Genomic DNA, 9,180 nt, shown 5'->3' with positions numbered 1-9,180 from the left:
GTCAGTTACATTGCTGCCTCTGTTCGGTGGTGTCGAGCCAAACGGACTTTAACGTGTGTTTGAACGAGCTGACGGTTCACTCGTTAAGCTGAAAGAAAGATGCTTTAATCACAGGAGTAACACATGTGTCCACTGTACCATCTGGGAACTCTTCTTGTTTAGCACTCGTAATAACACAAACACGAAATCCTCCTTCTCTTGTGCTGTTTTGTAGCAGTGTATACACCTGAGACTGTCACCTGTCTGTCTGTCCTGCACTCTCTCTCTGTTTCTTTCTCTCTGATTGTGGAATAAAAGTATGAACATGTGTTTATAAGTTACACTTGTGTTTGAATCCTGCAGCTTATCACACATTTGATTTCCATGTGTGACAACTGCAAGTGTCCAGAGTGAGGACAGACTGAGGGACCCACTGCTGCACATCATCTGTGAGGCTTTGCACCCCTGATGATCCACCAGGACAAACTCAGCAGTGTGTGAGGAAGAGGAGGAGGAAGAGCCAGCAGCAGCTGACAGATGGAGAGAATAGACAGACTGTTCCCTGTTTGTGAAGGACTGCTAGGAAAGTTTAAAATAACTAATTATCTGTCCTGAATCAGTCTTATTAGGTAATGTTCAAAAAATGTTATCATTCCAGTGTTTTCAGTGTGGGAGAAAGTACTCAGGGCCTTCAAGTTACTCACTATGAAAGGCAGCAACAAGTTTAATATTCAGAAACCTAAAGTATGTATCAGCAGCAGAATGGAGCTAAAAATAAATGTTTGTTTCAGTTCTATGAAGCTTTGAGTATTTTGGATTAGTAGTACTGCTGTGTTTGTTGTTCTGAGGTAAGTTGATCTATAGTGTTACATCATATTCTATAAGGATGCTATGCGTTTGGATACTTTCTGCCCAGTTTGACCCATTTAGCAGAAGTCAGCCTGTTTAAGGCTCTGATGTCTATTCTGTATGACTTAAAGCAGTTATGACATGGTCTGATTTTCTCACCCAATAAAGGAATATTTCATATATCAGTCTACTCTTCATTCTATCAGAAACAGTTATCACAGCTCATACATTTGCTTCTTCCACACATATATAAGCATTGAGCCAAATTTAGTAATGCCAACATATTAAAAAAAACAATATTTGTCTCTTATATATAATACATCTATAGATACACTGTCAAAGATACTTGTCTTTGACTGAAGATTTAAGGTGATAGGAAATATAAATAAATGCAACTTGAATCTTTACTGAAGCTCAGTGTTTGGCACAGAGTTCATGTCCACTGCTGTAATAACGAATAATGATTAATATAATATTGGCCATATTATATTTACATTACCAAAGTGAGATGATTTTAGTCTCATGAACAACATTAGCTAATTGTTATTTACTAGCTAATCTTAAATGACTGTTCAGTACAGAAATGAAGGCCAACAATCACGTTTTACAGTTCTGTGGTCTCAGCCTCAGATACTTATCAAATCACACAGAGCTCATGTAGAAACAAATGTACAAAATATGTTCTCCTTCATTTCTGTCAAACAAAGCTGTATGAAACGTTTCCAGCTGTTAGTATCATGGTTGCTAGGCAACCTGGGCAGCGCGACGGAGGCTAGACCGTCCCATCTCACAAGCCTACAAGCCTCACACTTCCGGCCTCAGCGGTCTTTGAGTGCGGCCCTTGAGGACCGTTAAGGCTGCGTACTTTAAGGCTGCAGACCCTGAAAAACAGTCCCTGAATTGGGATACAGCCATGTTTTGGTTCGTGCAACTGGTCCGTCCGGTTATTGTCTCCCCAGAAACATTTCCGTTGTCTTTTTTCCTATTTCCGTTGTGCTTTGTGTGCTTTTGCAGCGTTTTTCTTTTTGCAAGTGTTTTTCTTTCTGCAGCGTTTTTCTTTTTGCAGCGTTTTTCTTTTTGGAAGTGTTTTTCTTTTTGCAAGTGTTTTTCTTTTTGCAGCGTTTTTCTTTTTGGAAGTGTTTTTCTTTTTGCAAGTGTTTTTCTTTTTGCAGCATTTTTGTTTTTGCAGCATTTTTCTTTTTGCAAGTGTTTTTCTTTTTGCAAGTGTTTTTCTTTTTGCAGCATTTTTCTTTTTGCAGCATTTTTCTTTTTGCAAGTGTTTTCTGAAGTTGCAGTCCGTCTGGCCTCTCAGGGCCACCGTAGATACTGGTATCCATCCCTACTTACACATGGCCCACATACCGCAAAGAATGACGGCCCTTTGGTGGCCCAGATCTGGTTTGCCAGAGGTAATCCACACATGGGCCAGCACAAGCCAGCACAGGACCACCAGTGTGTCTGCCACTGGCCTTGTGCTGGCCCATGTGTGGATTACCTCTGGCAAACCAGATCTGGACCACCAAAGGGCTTTCTTTGCGGTATGTGGGCCATGTGTTAGAACATTGTGTGGGCCAGATCCGGGCCATACCAATTTTGCTATGTGGGGAAGGGATGTGTGTTTTTAACATGAACAACACAAATTTCAGTAAAGTCTAAATTTCAATAGTTAATTTAATTTAAAAAAAATGAGTAATGTTAAACCTTTGCATATTTACATTTTGTTTTGTTTGTTTCCCTGGTTTATGGTTTAAAAAATGAGTGATTGCATGAAGGCTCATTTTAATCCTTATACATATATTTTGCCTGACATGATTATACATATTTAAGTAGAAGAGAGCTGAGCACCACCTCTCAGCATCTTAAACATATCATCTTCTCACTTCTCAAGAGACACAGTCTGATCTAAAAAAAAAAATGGTTTGTTTTCTTTGACTCTACTGAACAGTTTCTGCTGCAGCATGAAACAAGCCGCCATTTATTCAGTCTGTGCACTAGACCACACACAGAGACATTTTCACTAGCAAACTTTGCAGGCATATTTCACTGCTTACCACAAATTTGGTTCATCTGTTTTGGAAAACAAAGCGATGCGACAGATTTACATCAGCGGTGGACCACAGTGAGAACCTGCTGTCTAGAAGAAATGAGCTGCAGCAGCTCTTTTCTTTTGAACAGCATTCGTGCACAAGCAAAAAGAGCAGAAGCAACACGTGGTTTAATTTAACAAATGTCTACATAACAAACAGCATTTGTTAGCATGTGAACTTTATTGGTACTTATAGTTCTTTATAGTTTAGTTATATGCCCAGCAGACGATGTACAGCTTGTTCAATAGCAATAACAATATGTGATAAATGTCTTCACTTTCACTCAGATGTGATTTTGTCTTCATTCTGCTCTTTTTTCAGACCTGTTAGATATATAAACAGTAAAGAACAAAAATGTATTTATTTTCTTTAAAGAATAGAAAAAATACTATTGTTGGTATTACACACCAAAATTAACTTCACATGGCATCTTCGTAACAAACATGAATTTTTTGCCATGAACAATATGTTTTATTAATATTGCTGGTATTTAATATTTTATACACATCACATATTACATATTATCTGAATGTAATGCATAAGGAATCATTAGTCACAGTTAATCTCACCTTTGAGTTCAGTCTCACACGGGCGTAAGGTGTAGTAAATGGCTCTAGAATATAACATGTCATCATCTAATGGAGAGATACAGCCGGAGTGAGAGGGCAGACGACCACAGTAACATCAGTGATGATGTACAATATTTTCTATTCACTGTATTCAATAGGTCTAACTTGAAATCTTAAGAAAATCTGACAATCAGAAGAAAATAACGTCACTTTTACATCAGCCCATGTTTTTTTCCTGCAGTTTCATCTTAATGACATAAATATCAGCTGCTCTAAACAGCTTCTTGATTTTTTTTTCATTTATTTACATTTCATTAATGTAGCTAGTCAAGCTTTTGCGTTGATTTCCTAGCATCACAGAATTGAAAAATAAAAAAGTATATATCACGAAATATGCATTTTTTTTCTCAATACTGAACCTTTAAAAAAGGTTTTTTGAATATTTTTCTTTTGAGCCTCTCAGGCTTTTAACGAGCTTTATTATTTTAATTAGTTTTATTCAAAAATTAGAGTGAATGTTATACTCACATCTAAATAATGTGTACACATTTAACAAAAATGTAGGCGAAAAAACAAGACAAAAAGCAGACTGTTTTGTGTTTTTTTTTTTATTTGTTTCAAATGTTTTAGTTTATTTATAAATTAATTATAAAAAATATAAATAAAATTATGAATAAAATTTTAATTATAAATTATAAATGTACTTATTATTCTGGTATTATTACTGAAAAGAAAAAAAGATGCCTGGTTAAATATCCTTCCTCTTGCTGTTATAATATACATTGTGTTTCTTTTTTCACATATACTAACAACTAAGAGACACAACATTTGTGTTCTGACTTGGTTTGATTCTCGGCCGAGCCTGAATTATGTGCTTTTGTTGACACAGAAAACATCTTCATTAAAAAAAAAAAAAAACAAACAAAAAAAAACCCTGGAATTTTTTTAACATTAAGCAACAAATAAATGTAACACATTTTTCAGTTAACAATATTTATGGTGCAATGATTCCAGATCTCTTTTGATTAACAGCATGATGTGAGCGTGCAAAAAGCAAAAGTAATTAACACAAATTTATATTGGGGAAAATATTACCTTTACTTCTGCACCAGCAATCATCAAGTATCAAGTATATTCCAAGCAACAGTACCAGAGCATTCAACAAAGAAAAGCCTAGTATCCAATGTGGGTCCACAGAAGGGAAAAGGCCCGCCTCTTTGAAACAGTGTGGATTAAATGTTGAATGAAAAAAAAAAAGTTAAAAGAGAAGAGGACGCTAAAATACCTAAAGGGTACATGGGTTTCTTTTAAAAAAAAATCTGGGATATTTTGCTCATGTGATTAACTTACTTATATCAGCTATTATCACAAAAAAAGTATTTTACTACTAAAACCTTTGGACTGTATTTGATTGAGACATACAAAACAAGGAAAAAGAACCTGCACCCTACTTTTTTTTTTCCTCCAAATGGAAAATAATGTTAATGTAGATAAGAAAAATAGCTGGTACTCACGAACTCTCTGACCCTGAACACCCAGCAGATTCATAATCATAATCGTCATCACTGAAGAGATAAAAAGAGCTGCTGATTTATGAAGGCACTTGCTGACTCTTACAAGTACTAATAAAACATTTTGTTACATATCATAACTTCCCCACTAGGCTATGGGCTATTTTGTTTTAAAATAAAAATTAAAAAGGCAAGTGCATTTAGTTGCCTTGTACTCGTGACATGTGCAATGACAATAAAATTGAATTCTATTCTATTCTATTCTAAAACACACTAAATCATCACATTTTGGAATTCATAACTTTAACCTTTTTGTAATGTGGAATAAAGCTATGTGACAAAGTTGAAATCTCATAACCGTTTCATAAAAATGCAGTCCTTTCTCTTAAAGCAATTTGTTTTTTTCAAATGTGGAAATTGAAAAATTACTCACACAGTCTGATGCCGAGAGCTCTGACATCCATGTTGTTTTGCTGAAACCTGAAGACTGAGGTGTTACAGGAGTGAGCACGCGTGTTTTCCTGCTGCTCAAACAGTTTTAATATCAACTCTTTTTACAACTTCATGCAATACAACAAAGCAGTTTAATGAAAGCAGTTTCCAGTGAGATGGATTTGCTCTTGTGACAAGTCAAGCCTCAGTGATGGGAAGTTCACTATCAATGGGTGGAACAAGTAACCACTTCATATTTTTGCTGCATTTGACACAATTAGAAGGCTGGTTCATGTTTCCCACGCTCGCATTGTTACTTTGATGTTCATCACTAGCTTGCAATGACTTAATTGAAGGTACAGTAGTAGTAGTCACTACAGAAGAACAAAATAATGTTAAATCTTGTTCAGTTTTCAGAATGTAAACTATACAGAGTACCATGTACCAAATTCATTTTTAATAAGATATTTCAAGACATGAATAAATAAATAATAAAAATGAACACAGTTTTTTTGTTTGCACAAGAGAAACGTTAAGGAAGGATATGAAAGCCATCAATAGTTACAATCTTTTAATAATTTTTGTGGTAATTTCACATAATAATAGTATCTCAGTTAACCCTTTTAACCTCTTAAGCCCCAAGCCTACCTGATCTCCTGCCTTTTGCGTTGGGGTTTAAGAGGTTAAACCTCTTCTGGAACTTCCCATTCATTTTTGGCCACAAGTAATTAAGCATGGCTATAGATAAGTTAATCTCATTCTATCATTTAAGCATAAATGATAAATGGATTGATTCTTATATAGCACTTTTCTACTCTCCTGAAGTACTTAAAGCGCTCAATACAAAATGCCACATTCACCCACATTCACTTTCTTCTGGACAGAGTGCTTAGTGACTACTTTCATACTCCGATGGGTGCATCGGAGAGCAACTTGGGGTTAGTAGCTTGCCCAAGGATACTTGACATGCAAACTGGAGGAGCCAGGGATCGAACTACTAAATTTCCGATCAGTAGGCGACCTGCTCTACCTCCGGAACTACAGCCACCCCATTCATTTAAACGTAGTTCATGTTTACATGAATATTCAGTGTTACGGCCCTAGCAGGGCCGCCTCCTGAGGTTGCCCTTGGGTGGGTGTGTCCTGCTGTCTCTCTTCCCTCAGGTGACTAACCCTTTTTTTCTTTGACTTACTTTTCAGTAATACTGACCAATGCTTGATTTTTGTTTTGTTTCTTTAAATGGTGATAGCCGCTAGTCTGTCTCTTTTAGTTGAGTTATTATTAGAAACTTTAATAAAAGTCTTTAATTTAACTCCTTTGCCTCCCAGTCTCATTTTTCCAACCCAGACACATTTTGTTACTTCCCCTCATCCCCTGGACCTTCTTAGGGGAACCTAACAAGTGGGGGCTCGTCCAGAATGATTGAAAAGGGAGTTTTGAATTAGTGGTATTTGGTTTTTGTTTTGGGTTTTTTTTGCTTTTATATAGCGGTCGTGTTGCCTTTTGAGAAGAAAGAAAATACATCTTCCCAGTTAAGTTAGGTGACTGTCTAGATGAGCTTTTTAAGTTCTTTCTTCAGGCACTCGTTTATTATTTTGCCTTTCTTGTTTTTGGAGTAATGCTGGGTGGGGATTAGTTTCCTGTTGGGGTTAGGCAATTCAGGGCTCCGGTTACTGAAGATCTGCCTTTCAAGTTGCCTCGAACCCAACACGCTCCAGAAGATAGGTAGGTAAAGTTTGGTGTGCTTAAGAACAGGGTAAGTTCTATTTATTTGTTAATGTGTATATTGCAAGACGTAAGTTGGTCAACAAGAGTAAGTTGTTTAGTTACCATTAATTTTTGGGTAACCTCAGACTGAGCTGGCAGAAGGGTGTGGTGGTGTCTTACTTACGTTGTATTTGCTAACCCTTCTCCAGCCCTAAAATGGAATTTGAGCCTCGTTTGTAAGTAATGACATCCACCTGGTTCCAGTTTTCTGTGAATCCAGTGTTCAAAGCTTCTTCAGTGTGTTTGAAAGCATAGTAACTGCATTGCGGTGGCAGCAAGACATGTGGGGGGTGATGTTGTTGTGTAAATTGATGGGTAAGGCTCAGGAAGCTTGTTCTAGTCTGTCTAGTGAGGACTGCCTAGCTTAGGAAAAGATTAAAGGTGCTGTTCTCAAAGCCTTTGAGCTTGTACCTGAAGCCTATAGGCAGCATTTTCGAGGTCTAGAGGTGACACGGGGTCAATCCTACCTTGACTTTGCAAAAGAGAAGAAAACGTTTTGATAAGAGGTGCTCTGCAAGCCAGGCTAATGATTTGGGGTCGTTACGTGGGCTAATGCTGGTGGAGGACTTTAAGAATGCGGTGCCTTAGTGTATTGCTTTTTATTTATATGAACAAAGGGTTTCCACTCTACACCAGGCTGCCACACTGGCAGATGAGTTTACCTTAACTCATAAAATAAATGCTGTACAATGTGAAATCCCTTCTCACCATAACACATTTTAGAGAGCTAGGAGTGAGCCAGCTAGCAAGGCTGAAAAAGTTGTGGTTTCAAGATCCAAAGCAAAGCTATGTTTCTTCTGCCACAAACCTGGCCACCTTGTTGCTAACTGTTTGAGACTGAAACTCAAAGCAAAACGGGCCTGCCTTGAGAACAGTCAGTCGTGGTTCCCAACTGACACAGTTGCCAGGCCTAGTAAAAGGCTACACTTGGAGCATAACTGCTCAGTGGTGTCATGTGGTCAGTGTAAGAGGGCAACTAACTCTGAGCTGCCACCTGTTGGCCACCTTCCAGGTCTTTCAAATGAAATGCAGTGTAACAGATTGAGAACACCACAAACCTTCAAAACATTCAAGCCTGCACCACTGGCTAACAAGCATACCTGTCAGCAGAGTCTAGTCAAAAACCATCTGAAAAGTGTTTCAATAAGGGCTTCTAGCTGGCTGATGGGTCCTCCATGTGTGATGTTTAAAACTTCTGGCTGTACATTGATGTATTTGGGCTAACCTCATTCCATGTTTTGGACCCATTGAGAAGGTGTTGGCAGATTCTGCAGGCTATGCCTAATCGTTACTTTGGTGTTTGGTAGGTGGTATATTTAAAATTTGGTGGTGTAATGATTGTGGGTATAATTAGTCGGTTTGCTGTTTGCAATGTGTAGGACACTCTGTGACAAACCACGGGTTTGTTTTTTATGGGAGGGGGTGTTACGGCCCTAGCAGGGCCGCCTCCTGAGCTTGCCCTTGGGTGGGTGTGTCCTGCTGTCTCTCCTGCCTTAGGTGCCACCTTTTTTTCTATACAGCTGACTCCCATCGGCAATAAGACTTACTTAACCCTTTAAAGCCGGTCGGAGCAGACACGCTCCGTTTTGCGTAACTATTTTTAAATCCCTGTAGCTCTGCAACCACGTAAGCTAGCGCGATATTTTTTTTTTGCATATGAAACCGGAGGAGTTGTACTTTCATCTTATGCCATCAGCTTGTCCTAGGTCACAGTTTCCTTCCACATATAGCTTTGCAAAAACTGCATAAAAAGCGCTTGCAGCAACAAAAACATAATATTCCAGAAACACGCTTTGCCGATCCGATCAGCTGTTCATAACACTTCCTGCATCCATCAGCGTGAACTCTCGCATGTCCGCCATGACCTGCCCGAAACCGGAAGTGACGTCATTTTTGCGGAAATGTAGTCTTTTACCACCAGGCCCTCATGAGCCTATACTGGTGTTTTTAAAAGTTATGTTTGACTTTATGACTTTCTGTGTCGT

General features: G+C 38.1%; 1 long non-coding RNA gene across 1 annotated transcript; it reads right to left on the bottom strand.

Annotated features, from left to right (window-relative positions):
• Positions 1-4,585: 4,585 nt before the first annotated feature.
• Positions 4,586-5,504, bottom strand: LOC112846177 (uncharacterized). The gene is made up of 3 exons (XR_003219031.1): positions 5,429-5,504; positions 4,999-5,049; positions 4,586-4,699 (listed from the first exon to the last, which is right to left on the bottom strand). It is a non-coding gene; the product is annotated as an uncharacterized LOC112846177 (long non-coding RNA).
• Between the last annotated feature and the right edge of the window lie 3,676 nt (positions 5,505-9,180).

The sequence above is a fragment of the Oreochromis niloticus genome, linkage group LG3 (genome assembly GCF_001858045.2).
Source record: "Oreochromis niloticus isolate F11D_XX linkage group LG3, O_niloticus_UMD_NMBU, whole genome shotgun sequence".
Lineage (NCBI taxonomy): Eukaryota > Metazoa > Chordata > Actinopteri > Cichliformes > Cichlidae > Oreochromis > Oreochromis niloticus.
Note: the sequence above shows the minus strand (reverse complement) of the source record. Positions and strands in the feature narration are given on the sequence as shown.